The 22,389-nt window shown below is 40.7% G+C and overlaps 1 protein-coding gene across 2 annotated transcripts in view; it reads right to left on the bottom strand.

The window, feature by feature from the left end:
* The window catches only part of STAT3 (signal transducer and activator of transcription 3), a 48,643-nt gene extending 27,714 nt beyond the window's left edge, over nt 1-20,929 (bottom strand). Inside the window, exon 1 of one of the 2 annotated variants that reach the window (XM_011381210.2) lies at nt 20,645-20,929. The gene's annotated coding sequence lies outside the window, so the exon portion shown is untranslated. Of the gene's footprint in view, nt 1-20,141; nt 20,271-20,644 lie in introns of those variants that run through there. The other variant, XM_011381211.2, reaches the window with a different exon arrangement.
* Between the last annotated feature and the right edge of the window lie 1,460 nt (nt 20,930-22,389).

Raw genomic sequence — 22,389 nt, 5'->3', positions numbered from 1 at the left:
GAACTCTGCCCTCTGGAGTGATTCCCTCCACCCTGCAGAGGTTCCCCACTCCACAGATTAGAATTATAAGAGCAGATACTTTTTTAAAAAAAATAAATACATAGAGATGCCTGGGAACCGAACCAGATGCCAGAACCAGATGCCAAATCAGAATTGCTGAGGGTGGGAACCAGGTTTTGATATTTAAAAGCTCCTCAGATGATGCTAATGTGTGGCCAGACTAAGAAACTCCAAATAAGAGTACAGGTCAGGGCTCAACCCTGGATGTACATCAGAATAACCTAAGGGGTTCTGAGAAGCCAGATGCTGATCCTTACTCCAGATGGACTGAATGATAATCTCCAGGGGTGGGGTCCGGGCAGCTGCCATGAAGCAGAACACTGTAGAAACTGCATACGGAGACTATGGTGTGAGACGAGGTTGGAGGAGGCTCTTGTGGAAGCCATACTGAGAAACAGGGCAATGAGGAGATCTGCAAAGTTTTAAGCAGACAAATGACAACTTGATTTACATTTCAGACAGATCCGTCAGACTGCAATAATCAAGGTGAGAGATGGTGGTGGCCAGAACTTGGGTAGTGGCCTCAGAAACGTTTCAAAGTGAACATCTTCCAGAAATATTAAAGAGGGAGCTGTTATGGGGTTTGGTGATTGGTTGAAAAGCAAAAAGAGTAAGGGACAACCTCCCAGGTTCCCATTAAGTGTTCAAATGGAGGTCAAGTGCTCACCCTGGGAAATGTCACAGCAGTAATTCTGATACCAGGAGAGCAACTGGGCTGGACAGCCTCTAAAGGCTATTCAGTCTATAAACTGCGATCAGGTTCCATTCCCTCAAGACCTTAATAAGTTACCACGATCCAAGAATAAATGCTATGGTAAAAGTAGTAAAAAAAAGTCCAGGATTGGTACTCCGGCTGACTGAAAAACTCTACCGATCCCCCTAGAAAAGGAGTCAAAGAAAACTGGCCAGAAGCCTTGGAGCCAAAATGCACCTAGGCCATGACAAGGGCTTTGAACTGTCTCCCCATGGCCACTTGCCTCCCTCCAGTTCATTTCCACTCTGTAGAGAGAACTTTTCAAGACACACACTTGATCTTTCTACTCCCCTGCTTAAATTCCCACTGATGACCCTGCATTGTTCTTAGGCTGAAGAACATGCCAAAATATGTCATAAGAAGGCACAACAGTGTCGTGCCTAGAGCATGGGTCCTGGAGCCACAGAGCCCAGACTTGAATCCTGGCTCCATCAGTTAGATGTACGCGAGTTAGTGCCAGTTATTTCACCTCATTCTGCCTCGGTTTCCTCATCAGTAAAAAGGGGAGAAAACAGGACTCACAGAGTCACTGTTAAGACTAAATGAGTTAATGCACACAAAGCACTTAGGACACAGCTGGCCACAGTATATAAAAAGTATTATTAACATGACCAATGGCCTGGCTAGCCCTGCCTTTCTTGCCTCGGCTGGCACCAGCCTGCTGGCTGAGCTCCCGGCACTCAACTGTTCTCCTTTCAGCTGCTCGAAAACACCAAGGCCTCCCTCCACAGGCCCTCTGCACGCACCCTATAATATCACCATCACCGTCACTTGGACCCGAGCACTGTGACTCCATAATTTGCATTTGTAACCACTGTGCTGGACTGCCAGCTCCATGAGGGCAGGAAAAGCCTTGGCTTTTGACTAATGTGTCCTCCCCCTCACTCCCCTCCCACCAGAATCCAACACGGTGCCCAGCTCACAATAGGTGCTCAAAAAACATACTGAACAAATAAACTACAGGTATGAATTATAACTATACTGAGTGAGCCAGGTGAGGACACTGCACCCAGTAGGTATTCTGAGAAGCAGACCAACTCTTTCAGTTTTTGTGTTTGGAAAGTTCAAGAATGATCCTTAGTGACCTTTTAGTAAGAGTAAAACCACAGCACTCCCCCAGCTCAAAAACATAATTACCTTCTCATTGTCAAAGGCAAAATCTTTATCCCCGCCTAAGGCTCCCCAACTCCTCAGCCAACTTTGGCCACCTCCAGCTCCTCTCTCCAGCCTCAAGATGACTTTCAAAATGTCCTGTCTTCCATCCAGTCCAACTTACCTCTCCCTCACCCCATCCCCCCACACACTTTGTTCCTTTCTCACAGATATTCTGGCCTAAAATGTTTTTCCCCTTGGTAGCACTGTGTGTCCTTTTCCTGTCGGTGCTAGAGAGGCTTTCCCTAACCCACAGCTGGTCCAACCACTGCTTTAACTCTGAATGCCCACAGTAGCTGAATGCCCACAGTAGCCTCCACACACAGCGGAGGCTTTTTCTTCCTTTGGTTCCATCTCCACTTAAGGAGAAACTCTCTGCTGGCACCCCTCACATGTCATTCTGGTTGGCACTTCCAACTAGATATTAGATTTAAGACACCAAACAAACATTTCCTGTATAGTTTCCTTCACTAGATTTGCATACACACATAAATACCACCTCTACTGCAGAAGTTTCTACTGAACAGGCATTGATGACCACAGTACTGAAAAACATGGCATCGATATGGAAACCACATCTAGGAAAACAAGATGAGCTCTGCCCTGCATGATTGGCTACCTAGAATTTGGAAGTTTTTCCAGAGGGAAGCGAAGCATCCTTCCGATGAGCTATGAACGCTGAGGGACTCACCCTCCCAGGAATCAGAGGCCAGCTGCCAACTTTTTAAAACAGAAGTACAGCCTTTGAGAAACAACTGTAGGTTGGGCAAGCAAATCGTCCTGTCAAAATTTCCAGGCTGGAAGGCAACTGAAAGGAGGAGAAGGAAAAAGCCTGTGGGTTCTGTTATCTTTGGCCAAAGCCCAAATAAAAGAGTCATAAAAGCATTCACTGATCTAGAATGTCATGTAAGTGATTAATATTCCTTTAAGATAGGCAACTGAAATAAAGCAGAGAAAGGAAACTTAAATTTCTGAATCTCAATGTCATAGACCCATAATATAGATCAACACTTTTTGAAGAGAAGGAAGAACCTTTTCTCAAATTTATTCAGGTCACTTTCCTTGCAAGAGATATTAAGGTAATCCTTGTCACTTAGCATGGAACAATGTATGACTGGGGCTGAGAGTCCATACTCATAGATCCTGTGTTAGAACTCCTTCCTCCAAAATAATTATGGTCTGAGGGCAGGACTTCAAACTCAGAGAGTATTTATAATGGTTGGAAAACATGGCCCCAAATTCTCTGATACTCGTCCTAATGAGAGAAGGGATCTTTGTCTTCTCCCCTTGAATCTGGCTAAGCCCATGATTGTTCCAGCTGAGTGTGACCGAAGTGTCAACATGCAATTCCCAATTCTATGCCGCTTCCACCTGATTCTCTTGGAAGACTCATTCTCCAGAACCCGGCCAACATCCTGTGAGAAGCCCAAGGCAGAAGGGAAGGCCACGTGGAGGCACCTGGTCTACAGTCCCAGCTGAGATCAGCCTTTGACTTGTCAACAGCCCAAGACCATATGTGAGCGAAGGAAGCATCCTCCAGATGATGACCGCCCAGATGTTCCAGTCTTCCTAGCTGAGGCCGCAGACATTGTGGAGCAAAGACAAGCCACCCCTGCTGTGCCTATCTAAATTACAGCCCCCAAATCCATGAGTATCTGTGGCTGCTATTTTATGTCATTAAATTTGTGGCGGTTTATTGCATTTGGTGACTAGAACAACATTCTAACAGTGATGGAATATCATCTTTATAGAGAGTCCAACTTCCATGAAAAAGAATTTGCAGTTTCAAAGGAAAAGGCTTTGCTGTTAAAACTATTTTAGTAGTAAACCTCTTTTTTCCTCTGTGCACTCACTTTTTAAATGATTCATCCAGTCCCATTTTTTCCAAATAACATCAATACACTGACAATCCCCACATTTATATCTCCAGCCCTATTCTCTCTCATGAACTCCAGAGTCCTATATTTAATTGCCTATTCAATATCTCTCTCCACTTGGTTGTCTAACAAGCACCTCATATATAATGTACCCCAAATTAACCCCTTCATTAAAAACCTCTCCCAGCCAACTTCCCCTAGAATCTTCCCCATTTTAGCAAATGGCAACTCCATTCTTGCATGTGCTCAGGCTAAAAATCTTGAAAAATAAGCCTTGACTCCAATTTCACTCATCCTCTTCCTCCTTTGCCTCCTCCTTCTCCTTCCTCCCTCTCCTCACCCCCACCAACATTCAACCCATTGACAAATTCTGTTGGCTCTACCTTCAAAATATATCTAGAATGTGACCACTTCTCAACATATCACTGCTACAGTCTTAATCCAAGCCACCATGATCTCTTACCTAGAATACTACACTAAACTCCTAACTGGTCTTGATGATCTCACCCTTGTCCCTCTATAGTCTATTCTTCACATTACAGATCCTTTCAAAATATGTCAAATCGTTTCATTCCCCTGCTCAAAATCCACTCAGAAAAAAATCCAAACTTCTACCATGGCCCACCAGATAATCTATTTTACCCCTGGATGCTTCTCTGACCTCCTTTCCCATTGCTAACCCCTCTGCTCACACCTATCTCCTTTCTGCTTCTATAATACGCCATGGACATTTCTGCCCCAGGTCTTTTGTACTTTCTTCTCATTCCTGGAAAGCTCTTCCCCTAATAGCTACATGGCTCACTCACTCACTACATTCAGGTCTCTGCACAAATATCCCTTGACACAGCACATACACCTCCGCTGATTTTTCCTTCACAGTACTCATCACCCTCCAATATTTCATAAACTTCTTTTTTATCTCCTTCCACCACCACCTGCTAGAGATGTAAGTTCCATAAGAACAAGACTTTCTTCTGTTCACTGCTACTTCTCCAGCACCCAGAAGATGCTCAAATATTTGTTGAATAAATGAACGAAACTTAAATGTTTCTTAAAAAATTTGTAACCTGCTTTTAGCAGAGAAGACTGAAATACCTTACGAAGCTAATTAACCTCACACAATGGCATAAGCTGATCATTCTTAAGCATGAGCAAATCAGTGCAATAATTCATGTAAATTTACCACAAGTGACAAAGCAAATATACGTTTCTCAATAGAAAAATTTATATTGAAATGTAAGTCTCTAAAGAATTTCTTTTTTAATATAAAGCTTTTCCCATAAAGCTAAACTGTTACATAGTAAAGTTGTTTCTCCTTAAATTGAAAGAATGAGACTTTAGTACTCTGTTGTCATCTAAAAGAGGACATTTCATGACGTGTTCCTGTTGGTAGTATTTGAGAATCTAAGAAACTATACCATCACTAAATATGGACATGTAAACACTGAAATGAGGTATCTCATAAAACATAAAACCACTTGGATGAGTAAGTTTATTCTGAGGTATTCCCAAAGTGAAAGCGCTAAGACCCAACCGAGAGCCAACGGCAAATCTGTTAACACAGTAAATCTATTGTCTGCTCTTCAACGCTTTATCCTCAAGACATTTGGGCTCCAACTCAATAATAAAAAGCATCTGCCATTGTTGTTCTTGTTTAAGAGCTCTTAAAATATATAAAATCCAACTTCCTTACTTTACAGACACGGAAATAGACCACTGACATGAGCATCGGAAACAACATCCAATACCCAGCTTCCTGACTTAGTCTAGGGTTCATTCCACCGTGATGTGACTTAAGAGGCAAGCAGTGAATCAAGCCTTCAACTTTATAACTGGAGAAATATGGTTAGAGGGAGAAAAATAGTCTGACCTCAAAGAGAAAATCATCTGTCCAGGCATAAAAGTAGGGTCACAGTTGTTTCACTCTGTTTCACTCTGAGAAATATTTGGTGTGAGGGTTTTTTAAAAAATGTTTATTACATAACTGTAACCTCAGGAGACAAAAATTCACAGAAGTAAAATATATCATTGCTCAGAGGTTTTCTTTTCTTCCCCACTCCCATGCCCAGTTTTATTATTATAATTGACATATAACATTGTGTTAGTTTTAGGTGTACAACATAATGATTTTTTATATGTATATATTGCAGAATGCTTACCACAAAAGTTAACACCTATCACTTCACAGTTACAACATTTTTTTCTTGTGATTAGAACATTTAAGATCAACTCTCTTAGCCACTTTCAAATATACAATACAGTATTATTAACTACGGTCACCATGCTGTACATTATGTCCCATCTCAGATGTCTGTAGCCAACCTGTGACATCAAGGAGGCCACACATGGAGGTGTCACTGGTTCATTGAGCATCCAAGTGCCTCTTTACCAGGTGCCTGGCCAAGCCCCGGGTAACACAGAATTGGAGAATTCACAGTCCCTATCAGAGCAAGAGGACTGCCAAACTCTAGGGAGCACCCCTGGACCATAACTCCCAAATAAAATGGGAAATGGTGCTTCTGAGAGTCGGGTCATCTGGTCCCTATTGTCAAGGAAGGTAGTTTTGAAAGAAAGGCAGACATGTAACCAGATGATTACATGAATATAGATCGGTGCTATACTAGAAGGCATATATTTTACAAGGTGGAGCGGATCTACAGGAGATATGGTAATGCTAGCGACAAAGGGGTAACCAGTCCAAGTAGAGGGAATCGCGTGCGCAAGCACAGGAGTGCTCAAGAGAACATGACATAGCTCTTCTGGTTACACATGACCCAAAAGTCTACTAAAGTGACAGTAAAGCTGGGGCAATGGGTACGAGACCTCAAGGACAAAGATGGGAAATGAGATGACAGTGGACAAAAGACAGCAATGAAATTCTGGAATCCAGAAAGTGGAGAAATGGTAACTGACCTAGCACAGCTGAGAAAACTGAACGATAAGTGCCTGCAGAAGGGATTTCCAACCAGAAGTATGCTGTATAACACCCCCAAAAAAGCTCAAAGTTGGAGATGGTAGGTATGGTTAAGGCAGCGATGAAAGGTTTAGCTGAAAATAGAATTCGTTGAAAAACCTGTACAAAGAGCTTCAGATTCCTCCCAATAACTACCTCTCTCCAAAATGAGCAGGAGACAGAATACTTATTGTCTGGGCAGCTAAGTCTGGACTTGGGGACACCAGACACAGCCAAGAGCAAGAGAGTCATTGAACTAAAACAACAGAGATTAGGCGAGAAGCTATAGACATCAGCTCCCAGAATCCCAGCAGCCGGGGCCACCCCAATCACCCCACGGTGAAGCCCAACATACAACCACCCCGACAAGCACATAAGACTGTTATTTTACTGTAAGTCTTTCAGTATTCTTTAATTTCTAAATTATTTGCATGTATTACTTAGATAAAAATTAAAATTATGCTTTAAAGTGAAATGCTTAGTACCAAAAATAAAATAAAAATTAGGTGACATCATTTTATAGTTTCTCAGAAGGAACCTCCTTCCTTGACTCATTTGCTCATTTATTCATTCAAAAAAAAAATCTGGAACCAAGGGCAGGGTACAGAGTGGTGAACTGGACAGACAGGTCTCTGCCCTCCTTGAGATGGAGGAAGACAGACAAGCAAACTAGGAAGATAATTAATACTTGTGATAAGAGTAGTAAAGATAGGACAGTGAGTAACTGAGGTCAGGCTGGCATACTTTAGATAATCAGGGAAGGCATCTTAGAGGAAGTAACTATTTGTTCTGACCTCTAAAGGAAAACTGACCTTTTCATGTTAAATTCAAATCTTAAAATGGGCAGGTCTATGCTTAGGGATTCTTACAGGAGACTTGGCAGTTCCCACTCCTCACCAAGACCTGTCTCCTGTCTTGTGGCTGTTAAATGAAAAATCCTTAGTAACGGAGATAGGTAAATACACCCCGCCCACCGCCCACCGCCCCCCGCCCCTGCTAGTAGGCTGGCATCTTCTCCCCTTTTTTTGATGAGGCTCCATTTAATTTTTGCCTCTGAAGAGGCAATATTTTCTTAAGAGCTCAGTTTACCCAATACTGCTTGGTATTTTGCACAGGAGGGTTTTCAAGGAATCTAGCCTACCACAGAGTAGGAACAGAAATCGGGATGTGAAAATTAAAGGAATTTCAGAAAACTTTGGAAGTAGGACCAACGGGACTTGCTGAGAACTTGAGGAGAATCGGAGGTATGAGAGAATAGGGGAATGAAGGACATTCCTAGATTCTTTTATTTGCACAATGGAGCGAGGCCAGTTACTTAGATGGGGAATGTTAGGAAGAACGGCACAAGCTTGTAGTGAGAAAGTTGAAGATTTATGTTTTGGACAAAATAAACAGGAGACAAATACAGGCTGTCCAAGGGGAAGTGTCAAGTAAGCAGCAGGATACGGGTATCGGAAGCCCAGGCCACTGGTTGCCTGGGTTGGAGGTGCACCTTTGATAGTCATCAGGTTGGAGATGGTAGTAAAGCCAAACAAATAAGATAACGTAGAGAGAAAATATAGAAGAAGAAAATGGAGCCCCCAACAGAGGCCTGAGGCACCTCAACATCAGTGTTCAGGTAGAGGATGAACCAGGAAAGGAATCTGGGGAAGACCCATAAGACTGAAGAAAAATATGTTGTCACAGAAGCCAAAGGAAGAATGTTTCTAGGAAAAAGATATGTTTGTGTCCAATACCACTAAAAGAGTGAGCAAAATGATGAGAGAGGAGCAATCTGGTAATGCAGAGATCACTGGTGACACTCCAGCCCACCATTCCAACTCTTTCCTTCGATCAAGTTAATGTTTCTGAACCCCCAAGACGAAGCCACCAAGAAGTCCGCAAAGGCACTCAAGCCCCTCTTGTTACTTTTCTTCCTTGGATTCATTGTCTTAGAGGCTCTCAGGAACCCCTGGAACACTGTCTTCTCACTTTTGTTCCTTAATCTGATGGGGGAAAAAATGATTTAAAAGAGCTCAAAAAGAATGACCTCTAAAAATAGTGATTCTCCTCCCTCAAAGGATTTAGAAATCAGTGTTTCTCCACTATTCCAATCTACCTAGGCTCAGCAATGTTCAGGCATTAAGGAGGAATCAATACTCCATCCAGCATATTATACGTAAGGGCAGAGAGATTAGACATAAAGGCCATAAATCTATACTTGACTGTGGTCCTCTGGCTAGCCTTATCTAGACCCAGGAGACTGAGGGGGGGAAGGGTAAGTACTTGATTTCCTTGTCCTTGGTACATTAACCGCAGCATCTCAAAGTTTGTTTCTTCATGAGCTTAAATTCTAGAAGAGAATTTTATGCCAATTTAAAAAAAGTTTTAAGGAGGAAAAATTAAACTAATCCAAAATATACAAAGAACTCTTAAAACTTTCTCAAAAATAAGAAAACGAACAACCCAATTTAAAAAACAGGCAAAATATCTGAACAGGTATCTCATCAAAGATAGAGATACAGAAGGCAAAAAAGCCTATGAAAAAATGCTTGACAGCATACGCCATCCGGAAACTGCAAATTTAAACAACAATGAGATACCACTACACACCTATTAGAATGGCCAAAATCCAAAACACACTACCAAATGCTCATGAGAATGCAGAGTAACAGGAACTCTCATTCATTGCTGGTGAGAATGCAAAACGGTACAGCCGCTTTGGAAGGCAGTTTGGCAGTTTCTCACAAAACTAAACATACCCTAGCAATCATTCTCCTTGGTATTTACCCAAATGAATTAAAAACTTAATGTCTACACAAAAACCTGCACAGGAATATTTATAGCATCTTTTTTCATAACTGCCAAAACTTGGAAGCAATCAAGATGTCCTTCAATAGGTACATGGATAACTGTAGAGCAAGGACAATGGAACGTTATTCAGCAATAAGAAGAAATGAGCTATCAAGCCACTAAAAGACATAGAGGAATCTGAATGAATGTTGCTAAGTGAAAGAGGGCGATCTGAAATGGCCATATACTGTATGATTCCAACTATATGATTTTCTGGAAAAGATAAAACTACAGAGATGATAATAAAGATCAGTAGTCGCATGGGTTGGCAGGAGGATGAATAAGGGGAGCACAGGGGATTTTTAAGGCAGTGAAACTATTCTGTACGGTACTGTAATGGTAGATCTATGTCATTATACAGTTTTGTCAAAAATCCATAGAATGTACGATAGAATGAACGCTAATGTAAACTATGAACTTTAGTTAATGATAATTGGCTCATCGATCATAGCAAATGTACATACTAATGCACAATGTTAATTGGAGAAACCATGAGGGAGAAAGAAAAAGGGGTATAAGGGAACTCTACTTTCTGCTCAATTTTTCTAGAAACCTAAAACTGCTCTAAAAAATATATAGTTTTATTAATTTTAAATGTATGAATTGAGCTCTATAAAAAATATTTTTAAAAGATAAATCTGACTCATAAAGTTTAAATATTCAAGATGAAAGATGAGCTCTCCAATTAGACAAGTTTTTCTAAGAAAGTCTTATCAAAATGAATAATATACTTGAAAAAATAAGTGACCTCCTTTTAACATTATCGTTCTAAATGATGTAAACACTCTTCAGAGAACAGCTAATCTTATCCACTAGCATTCACACAAGCAGTTAAGAAAAAGCTCTATTACTCATAAAATTATAATCCAATAATAAGTGAGGTAGTGGCTATAACTTGGAAAAAAAATACTTTGAATATAAGGAAGAAACACTATTCCAATTTGCACTGGGGGTAGCTTACCATCTAAATTATAAAAATCACACCCATGTAGAACCTAACCTGAAGCATGAATTGACATTGGATTTTTCCAATCACTCAATTGGCCCAAGATAATGTAACAATCCTATCAAGATTATTTCCACTTAATGGATAAGAATACAAATGTTAAGAGACCATGCAGATAATGGTAGAGCCAAAACACAAACTTGGAAGTCCTCAAACTCCCAGGCCAGCAGTGTCAAATGATCTGTTTTAAGTCTTATCTGTGCTATAAGATCTCTGACAAGTAGAATTCTCTTTGAATTTGTTATATAAGAAGAAAATAAAATGAGAGCTTTACTTATTTTATGTGTAATAAATGAAAGTTAACATTATAATGGCATGTCTGAAATAGGACGACACTTTTTATAGAATTTAAAGGCAATTCTTTACCAGAATTGTCTATTTAAAGGCAATTCTTAAACTGTCTTTAGAAAGTAATTGAAGCAGTCAGAAACTGTCTACATTCATAGACAGTCTATCGATAAAACAGAATATTATTTTTGTAAAGTCATGATTGTTTTGATAGTTGTAATTCATCCTTGATTAATATTCAAGTCCATAAATATCAAGAAGAGTAAACAGAATAAAAATAAATCTCCAAAACATTTTCCCTTGGAAGACTATATGTCTACCTACCATTTACCTTTATCTCCAGAACAACAATTTCTAAACTCTGTGGATGTGAGTTTACTAATCTAAAGAAGACATTCTAGTTTATGATCCTTTAGGGCAGCATTTTTCAAACCAAGGACCACATGGCTGCCTGTCAGAATGACCCTAGATCTACTAAATCAGACTCTCTGAAGCAGAATCACGGAAATTTTTTTTTTTCTTTTCTTTTTTAAACAAATATCTCAGGGATTCTCATGCCAAAGGCTTTACACCAGCAGTTCTCAAACGTTTGCTCTCAGGACTCTTTGATAGCTTTAAATTTGAAGACTCCAAAGAGTTTTTGTTTATGCAAGTTATATCTATTAATATTTGTATTATAAATTAAAACAGAAAAATTTTAAACACTATTAATTCATTTTAAAATAATAAACTTATTACAGGTTAACATAAAATAACATTTCTATGAAAAATAGCTATATTTTCCAAAACAAAAAAAATTTAGTGGAAAAGGGCATTGTTAAAGGTTTGGAAACTTCTCTAATGTCTGGCTTAATAGAAGACAGCTGGATTCTCATATTTGCTTCTGTATTCATACTGTCGCAGCATGCTGTTTAGGCTGAAGTATGTGAAGAAAATTTGGCCTCACACCAGTTGGAAAAGAGTCTTAATAGCCTTTTCCAATTATTTTGGATATTCTTCTTTAATACTACACTAAAACTCAACAACTGATAGTTTCTTAGAGGTTAGATGCAATATGGAATCTGATGCCCTATCAATGAACTTTTCATACTCAGTTATATTAAGATCCAAGTCTATCTTGCATTTTGAATAGAATGTTTTCCCGTGCATACTTTCATAAAACAATGCACTAATCATTTAGAAAATACTATTTCAGAGACATGCAGACCTCCCAAATACTGATACATTTCATTATACAGTAAAAATCACATTTGTTGCCATAAAAAAATGACATTCATTAATATTGGAAAGTTGTCAGACTCACAGAAATGGATATAAGTTTTCTCAAATTCTAATTTTTACTCAAAAGCTTACATTCCATCATTGGCAACTGATTTTGTCAGTTGTTTGTCTTGAAAAGATAGCTTCCCTTCTTTCATTTTTGAGAATATGTTTACCAATATCCCAGTTGGTCTGTCAGTCATTCTTTCAAGTAAAAATAGTGTTTCATTTAAAAAAAGCACCACGTTTGAGATCGTAACTCAAACGATTCCACAAGTGCTTTTCCTTAAGACAACCATCCCACTTCTGTATGTGGCAAAGTACTTTATGCATGCCTCCCATTCCATTACAGAATATATAAAGAACACATCCTCAAGCGTTGAGAGATAATGAAATTAATACTATTTACTGTTTCATCATGGACATTCTTAAGTGAAATCAGTTTTTTTTCCCCTGTGAGTATACTAAATACTATGAATACTAGTATAAGTGCAAAGGCCAACTAAGTAAAAAACACAAATAATTCTATAAAAGTAGTTTTGATCTCAAAGACACTCCCCTCCAAAGGATCTTAGGAAACCCCCAGGGGTCTGTGGACCATACTCTTAGAATTGCTGCTATAGACAACTCAAACAGAAGCATCAATGAGCAACCCCTATTCAGGGGAACAATAACCCCCCAAAACAATCCCCGCCCCACCTGTGAAAGAAGTAATGGTGCTGACACAAAATAGTTTGCTGTATTTTAGGGATAAAGTGGCAGAAATCAATAGAAGCCAGGCCCTGGCATCATAGGTATATAAAAAAAATTGGGTTGCGAGGAGTTGCAATAATTCCTACCTGCCCGAGTGACAGTCTCACACTGGGGTTTCATTTAACAAGGTGGCTAGACTTCTCCCCAGAATTAAAGTTTAAGTTTAAGGGGGGAAATGTGTACTCCATTAATTGAAAGGCTACATTTCTAAATAGTATGCATATTATGATTAAAACATTAAAAGTATATACATACGGATTTATTCATATGTGCCTGAACACAAATATGAGAATATTTACATTGTTTTCTGTCTTTAGATTCTGCAATCTATGCCTATCATTAGATTAACTAAATAAATTAAATTAATAACAAATAATTTATTATTACTACTATATTATTACTACTTTAAAACATGAGACAGATATAAACATATTTACACGGAGCTGTTTTCTAAGATAAAGTGACAAAAGCAAGATACAGTGTCATGGTGTATATCTGCTACAATCTGTGAAAGGAAAAAAGAGAAAGAATACGTTTGCATGTGGACACATGAAATCACTGAAAAGATAAGGAACAGGAAGATAGTTCAGAGGACAAAGTGACACTGCACACCTTTTTATACTGATTAAACTTCTTTTCTAAAATACTGCTTTTGCAACAAAGAAAACTAAAGTCTGGAACGGGAAAACAAGAGTGATATATTCTTGCTGCAAATCTGTGGGTGAAGATTCGAATTCAGCTTTCCTAGAAAAGGGAAGCAGTTTTTAATGCAGAGACTACTGATAGGGGTCTTCTCTGTCCCCCACCTCCAGTCTCACTCTCCATTACTTGGAAAATATTCTCACTGCGTATAAAAGAATGGTACTCTCATTGTAAAGCTTAAACTGAGGTAGAAGTCTATGAAATCAGATAGCTGTATACAGGGCACTTCTAACCCAGGACACCTCAGATATTTCGAAAGAAACAAAACTTTTTTAATTAATAAATTTTACTCTTTAGAGCAGTTTTAAGTTCAAAGCAAAACTGAGTGGAAACTACAGAGAGTTCCCATAAGCCCTCTGCCCTGCAATAGGCACGACCTCCCCCACTATGAGCATCAGGCACTACAATAGTACACGTGAGAAACGGGAATCTTAGATGGCTCCATGATTCCCCCACATAGTAATTAGGGCCCTAAAGTGTTCCACATGCTTCTGCCCACTAACAGTCCACTCTTATTTATGCACTCTAATGCAAAGAGACAATAACACATGGAATTAAGAATAAATGTTGACATTTGGCTTCAGAATGCTTCAACTATTCCATCTGTCCCGATGTATTAGACAGTTACTATCCTAACTATATTTGTTTGGTTAATGTTACAATAAATTTGCTTTCCCTAAACATACTGATAAAAAAGAGGCCCAAATACAAAATGGATTTGTCAGGCAGTCAGTCTGTGATTAAATATTTATTGTGTCTAAACCACAAGCAGAAAAAAATTCAAAGGCCGACTATTTTAATGCTAACTCAATGCAATACTGCACTTTGGTTTCTAGGAGAGGTAATTACACAGCTAACATCTGGGTTTTGAGGCTTTGAGAAGTATATTTGGGTGGATTGAGCTGGGAGAGAAGGGGAGAACAAAGTAAAAGTCTAACGCTTTTAGATTCTGGCAGAAAAACAGTGTTTGCTAAACAGCAAAACAAAATGAATGTTAGAAAAGACATGAAAAACATGTATTTTGGGATGTTTTCAGCTAAGCAGGTGCTCAAATCCAGATTCAAATCCTCTAATTCTTATAACATGAATGAGGTTAGGACAGCACAAACTGATAAAATCAACCAACGAAGCGGGAAAACAGGTGGTTAACACCAGACAAGGCAGGGTTTTCCTAAATTGGGCTCACCTTCAATAATCTAAATCAGTTTTCAGAAATGTCTTCTACAAAAATTACCTAAACATCCCCCTAATAATTTGCACTCCTCCTCCACAATAGGGAAGCCATTTATTTACCAGAAGGTTTACTTTCTCTTTCAAGCTCCGCTGGCTTCCTCCTGCCCCACATATGGCCAAGAAACAACTGGAAGGCCTCTTCTTTCCTGTCTCCTCGGGTCCCAAACTGGAGGGCTGGTGTCAGAGAATTGTTGCAGAGAAAAGCTGAGTGCTTTCTCTTCACCACAAGGCTTACTTTGGATACAAATTTCTTTGCAAAGGAAAGTTACAGGACGGGAATATAAAACTTTACTCCTCCTGTGAAAACACAGGGACTCGTATGCATACATGTACACACACACAGAGATGAAAAGGGACAGATCACCTCCCAGCCTCGTACAGACCATTCCCTCCACCTCACCCCAAACTGTACGCTGTTGCACCCTCCTTGCCTGACTTCTCTACTCCTCGAATTTTCAATATTATCTGCACTTTTTGTGTCATAAAAGACTCCAAGAGGCTGTTCAAATTCCTAAATGATAATAACTTTTTAATGCGTTGAATATTCCTTTAAATAAATGGGCTGCAATCATCGGTTTGGAAGATGCAGAGAGATACTTTTCAGGGTGACATTGGTGACATTTGTATAAACAGAAATGTTTGGCCTGCCTTGCCTATTCCTCTCATGTGATGGCCTCCATCTCCTCCACCATAATGTAAACTCCCTGGCCCCACTTCATTTAGTTTTTTCCCTATTAGGTTTGAATCTCCCAATTACTCCTTTTTTCCTTCGAGTCATTAGTGGCTGCTGTGAATCATAACTTCCCTGGCTTTGTAGTTAGATAGATACAGTAGTTTTTAATTATTAGCACTCAAGTGTTGGCTATCTGCCAGGGCACTTTGCAAAGTACTTTATATACATTATCTTGCTTATTCCTCACAACTCCCCTCCATTCGGATCTGGTACCCACATTTTATGAGTAGAGAAACTGAAACCCAGAGAAGTTAAAGCAACTGACCCAAGATCCAAGAGATGGATGGGGATGAAAGCCCAAGGAGTCTGACTTCATAGCCCATTCTTTTACCTCCTATAGCAACTGTGGACCAGGAAACTCTCAAACACACTGACCAAGAATTTCAACACTACAGTAATAGTTACCTTAGAAAAGCTCAAAATAAAAGTTCCTTGTCTGATGTAATCAAAAAGTCAAAGGTCGGGTTCGCTGATAAGAAAAGTCTTTTATTCTTATGGATGGGGTAACAGAAAGGAAAACCAGATAATCCAAACCTTATTTTATTTGGGGGACAGATTTGCCTATTTTTTTAATTTGGCTATGAAAAAGGAATTTGCAATACATATGTCCAAGATAAATTGGTAAGTAGAAAAAGCTGCAAAAACTCTGGAGAAATACATGCCAAACTATTAACAAGATATATATATAATATACATTGTTTATATTTCTATAAATTTAAAATTTTTTCCAGTAGCATTTATTACTTTTGTAAACAGGACAAAACAACTTATTTTAATGACATTTACGCAATTATTAAAGATGAGAAGGGATAGGAGCTATGTGTCTCCACAGCTTCCTTTCTCTCAATTTAGTTCTCCTAAATTAAGAACTTCCACTTAGAGCTCCCTGAACGCACTCTGCTGTATTAAGCCTCTGCACACTCCTGTTCCCTCTGCCTTGAATGCACCTGTTCAGCACTCAGTTTTGTGGGGAGAATTCCTATTCATCCTACAAAACTCTATTCAGGGGTTCTCACATGATAAAGCCTTTTTCTCACCCCTAAAGATAATCAATCTCTTTTCTTAGCCATTTAGTAAGAATTTATTAACTGTGTACAAAAATGGAGTTCTTATTTATGCCAGGCATTATGCTAAGCATTTTATTCTTTTTATTTTTTAGGCGAGGCAACCCTTGGTTGACCTCACAGATTGCAAGGACCTTGTCAGCTTACAATCCCTTATTTTTGTATTTTTTATGCCTACAGCATCTGCTCTTCCTAGGTGGTCTCCCATCCAAGTACTAACCAGGCCTGACCCTGCTTAGCTTCCACCAATATCATACGGATTAGATCGGGCTTGTTCAGGGTAGCATGGCCATAGACAGCATTTTATCTGTACTACTTCACTGACTCTTCAACAGCCCTGGGAGACAGGTACTGTTATCCTCTCCTTTTACAGATAAGAAAACTGAGGCTCAGATTTGGACTAGAAAGTGGTAGATTCAGGATCCAATCCTAGATCTGTTTGACTCCAGAGTCTGAGCCTTGAACCACTCACTATTCTACCATCTACCCTGCCCCAAGTCCATACTGATACAACACACGCCCTGGGCCCCACAATAATGCCTCCAGTTCTTGGAAACAGGAGCCATGTTTCATTGCCTTTGGATCCTGCCTGGCACAATAACTAGTTCTTAATCTATAATATGATTGCCGATCTGAACCAAGAGTTACGATAATCCTAACGTGGTAAATGAGAACTGAGCATAACAGAAATTCATTCTTCCATATGCTAATCCCTTTAAAAACTGGAGACATTACAATTTACTACCAAAGTACCATCTCGCCATCCTGACTAAAGTGCACCATAGTAAGCCAAGGTTCCTAGCAACAAATATGTAAACCACAACATTAACTTTTTTCACCATAACCAACAAAGACTCAAACAGCTCAGGACATCATTCTGCTGAACCTCACCAAGGCTGCTCCAGGACACCAGGGCTGCTTCAGGATTTAAGGATGTCCTTCAAGTGCTCTTTGGCTGATTTTTATAAATGACCCAAAAGTTATAGTAAAAGTTTTAAAATATGGAAGACATAAAATGCAAGTGGTCGATTTGTAGCCAATTAAAAATCTTCAAAAAACACTTCTGCACTTAACCCACACAAATCCGATAAATCAGGACACCAGTCTCTGGGTGCTGGCCCAGTTTATAAGGTCAGCCTCAATGACAACTCTAGGGCAGAGGCCACGTGCACTTATTAACTCTGAATGAACCAACACTGGGCACATGCCTGACACACAGTAGGTGCTCCATAATTAAACACCAGTACCCTGCCTCAAAAATCTTTAAAAGCTGCCTCTATAAAAGGACAACTGAAATTCCCTGGTCTTGCATTCAAGGCCTCTTACAAGTAGGTACTTCTTCTTCCCTACTTACCTTCCTAATCTACTAGGATTTTGTTTGTGCTATACCACTATACCTTCTCATCCCTAATTCTTTATACCTATCAAATTCCAACCATTATTTGGGACCCAGATCAAATCTCTCCTTTGGCAAGAAGACTTAGACAACTCCAATCCTTGTGACCTCTCCTTTCTCTAAAGATCTGTAGTGCTTAGTGCAGCACTGTGTCCAATAGAACTTTCCATGATAACGGTATGTTCTCTATCTATACGTTTTTTTAATATATAATAGCTGCCTTGTTGGACAGCACAGGCTTAATGTCTCACCATCTCTTTGAGGACAACATGTTGCATTGTATGGATAAAGTATCAAGTGGCCTCAGTGGACTGCAAGTTCTATAAACAAAACTTTCACTAAGTTGCAAAAAGTAAATATTTATACACCATCTCTGAGAGAACCATAAGGTAAAAAGCTGCTGGACTAAGTGTCTGTTATAATGGTCAGTACTCCGTCTCATCTCGCATCTGAATGTCAAGACACAAAGAAGCAGGGAGAAGAAAGCAACCTTCTGGAGACACAAATGACCACTGATCAAGCCACAAGACACTTTGGTTTAAATGACATTTAGGTCACAACTGTCCTTCACCTAGAAGCTTGCCTAAATAATATCTCTTTCCATTAGCAAGTAGCTTAATTCTGATGGTAAATTATGCTGACCAAAAAATTAGTTACTTTCCAAGTTAGACAGAGAAGTTAGATAGAAAAATAACCTTAAGCAAACCCTATTTGTACTTTTTCTCTTATTTACTATATATCTCCTATGGATTCTTACAGGCTATTGGTGGTATTTCACTACCCAGGTATATGTTAGAATTTCACTGACAATTTTCCCAACAGGGCCTACACTCACTCTAAATCAAGACCAAATACTTAAGCATAGATAGTCAAAAGAACACAAAATATACAGAAGCTGTGAGTTCCACCACTATGGCCCTCTGCTCCCTTGGACAAGTATCTCGTTCCTTTGGCCTCAATTTCCTTACCTACAAAATAGGGTTAAGATTATATGAACTATCTACCCCTTGTGGGTCAAGTCATAACTGGATGTTTCTAAATGGTAATTCTTCCGAAAAGAACTACATATAAAAGATTCATAGATTTGCTAGTGGTTCTTTCTGGTGGATGTGCTAACAAATACAGAGACTAAGATCAAGCCTCCAATATCTACAATAATTTTTTTTTTTGTACTGCAGACTTCTTTCCCCCATTCCCCTATGCAAATGCCTGACTAAAAATTCTGCTAGTACTCCAGCCTGGCACATGTAATAAAGAAATAAATATGTTGACTCAGGGAACATAGACATATTTAATATAAAATAAAAATAGAAATTGGCTGAATCAAGTCATAACAGTCTAAATCCACATCTAAAAGACTGAGATGATTTACTACTCTGATTTATTCAAACCACAGCTAGCCAAAAAGTTACAACCTATACGCACAAAAAAATACCTTCTAGATATACACACAAATAAAACCAGCAGATACACATTACATACATTTTTTAATAAGAACAAGTGTGTCCATACTATACACCCACTTGCTATAACACAGAGGGATGTGTACTAAACAAAAAAAACAACTTGGGTGACAATCTGAATTTTGCTAGCTTAAGCCCAACCACACCCCTCAAATACAGGTAAAGTTTGCACACATGGCTTCACCAAGGCCAACCTGTCTTTGTTTCCTTCTCCTCTGCATTTGCCCAAGATCTTGGCTCTGAGACAGAAAACTCCCACTCTTGATTGGTGCATTCTGTCCTATGCAATTAAGCAACACCACAATCCAGTAAAGGCAAGGGCTCAATTATTTATCTTCTGGCCGAGTTTACCAGGTGTTTATAAAGAACAATGTCAAGGAGAAAAGAGGTTTATTTCTCTCTACAGCTGGCTAGATAGGAAGGAAGGTTATTTTGTTTTTGTTTTTTTTAGAAAGAGGAGGAGGGAAGAACGGCTTAACCTAGAAAAAGACGGGAGGGAATTTAGAAAGAATACAAGGCTGTCAATTTCCCTACAGGAAACTTGATTCTTATGCAATAATCCTACCCACAACCAACCAGAGCAAAAGACAGTAGCGGGGAGACACCTATTCCTACCTCCAGAGGGGCACGGCTGGCTCCTAAAGGAGCTCGAACAGGGCAAGGCCAAGGAAGTGGCGGGGGGCGGAGAGGAGGCTCTTTTCAACCGACCCCCAACCTCTCCGTGATCTCCGCCAGCGTGACAGTCTCTCCTGTGGCCGGAACGTCTCCGGAGCCCCAGGGAGCAGGAAGTCGGGGGGCTGTCCCTCACTTCTGCCACCCCCACCTAGAGTTCTCTCGCCCGACGGTCCTCCCCCTCGCTCTTCCTCGGCGCCTCCCCATTCTCCGAATAATGAAACTTCCTTCCAGCGTCCCCAGTCCCTTCCGAGGCTCGCTCCTGTCATCCCCAGGAGTTGTCCCTTCAGAGCGACTCTCCGTGTCTCCTCGTATCCCCTTATCCCCCTTTAGTTTCCATCCACACTCCCCCAAACACCCCAGGGGCTCCCAGTCCCTCCGGTGACCCCAGAATCCCCAAGCCTGGGAGCCGTCGGGGGGGCGGCCCCACCCTTCACCCCCTTCACCTGTTTCTCGGGCTGAGGCCCGACAGGCCGGGGTGCGCTTGCGCCGGGGTGCGGGCCACGGGGCTCCCTCAGGCCACAGGGTCTCTCCTAGCAGACACCGAGAGAGTGCGGAGCTGGGGTGCTCGTCAAATATCCGGTTCGGGCTCGCTCCCTGCGCGACGACGTCGGAACCCCAGGCTCTCCCTGTCTACACCACCGCAGCTCCGGAAACCTCTGAATTACAGCCCCTCCAGCCAATCCCTGCCCAGCCCCAGCCTGCCCGCGACACACCGTCCTGCATAATTCATGAGACGGCCAGTTTTCTCCACCACCCAGAGGCCCTGCTGTGTGTACCGTACACCCGAAGCCCCACCCACTGACCAATGAGGAGGGCCTCTGGGAGAAAAGGCGGAGCCACATAAGGCTGGGAACGCCCCGTGGTGGCTGTTCCGAAGGCTTAGTGCTCCTCCCTCCGCAGCAGCAGAGGAATTGCCAAGGTCTCGGGCACAGAAACCCGGGGGGAGGGAGGGAAGATGACCGGAATGTCCTGCTAAAAACTCAGCTGAGTTCCTGGCAGTGCGTGACGTCAAGACACTTTAAATGCCCCTGATGCAGCTCTCCTCTCCCTGTTCTCCCTTTTCCCGGCCCTGACACCACGTGGCAGCGAGGTTGGGAGTCACTAACCACGTGGGAATCAGCCAGTTAGACAATCCCCAGGTATCGCTAGATCCTCAGGGGGCCCAACACCTCAACACTGGGTTTCTGGGGACAGCAAAAAGAACATGGGTGACTCCCGCCTGCTTTGAACTTAAGTTTCTGCTTGAGACAGGACACACACACCCGGAAATATGACGTGGAAATAGAGTAATTACTAGAGTGCGTGGGGAGAGGGTAGTGGATTTAACCCTGCTCTCCATTCCATCACTTCAAGCATCAAACGCCAACTGCTGGCACATTGGCCAGTTCACGAGAATGCAGAAAACACTACATATGAAGATTGACACGTATACACGTTATTTTTATGCTTCTGAGTTGAAATGCTTGAAATTGACTGCCTTTTTTTTTCTCGTCTACTTCAAACGCAAGTTTATAGGAAATGTAGACATTTTACCTTACATAATAGTGGATGTACTTTGCATAATGGAGTAATTTGTGTGTCTGTGTGCTGATACTATCAGGGTTTTTAAATAACAGCTATTAGTACTTGTGTTTATTGTGTTTGTTTAATTCAAAGGGGTAGAAAGATAAAATCTTAAAAGGGCCTGTTATGTCACCACCCGGATAACCCCTGATGATAGTTTTTTCAATGAAACTAACACATGTTTGTAGTTAGGAAATTCAAACTGTTCAGAAAAGTTGAAAATGAAAAATGAAAATTCCCCTCTTCCCCCACCAGTTCTCTCCCCAAGGATAGCTATTCTTATTAATCTCTGGTGAGAAAATCAATGACTGTTAACTTTTGGGGGCTGGGGGCTGTCACAGGGTCTTCTGGACTCTGCTGGAGACTATGGATTCTAGCCCTAGATATGTATAGTACAAGCTTTTACTCACAAATTCTTGTGGTTCCCCAGAACCTGAAAAGAAGACAAAGACCAGATTTGGACCTTTGGACCACCTTATTCACATCCCAATGAGAGATGAGAGCAGTATAAGGCATCTGGTAGGTTCACTGGTGGTGGGATTGAGTTTCCCATTGCCCTTCTATAGACCCAGCCCAGTGTGGAAATTGCTGTTTCTATCTGAGGGGTGTGTGTGTGTGTGTGTGT

The sequence above is a fragment of the Pteropus vampyrus genome, unplaced genomic scaffold (genome assembly GCF_000151845.1).
Source record: "Pteropus vampyrus isolate Shadow unplaced genomic scaffold, Pvam_2.0 Scaffold432, whole genome shotgun sequence".
Classification (NCBI taxonomy): domain Eukaryota; kingdom Metazoa; phylum Chordata; class Mammalia; order Chiroptera; family Pteropodidae; genus Pteropus; species Pteropus vampyrus.
This window is presented reverse-complemented; position numbering and strand designations above follow the sequence as displayed.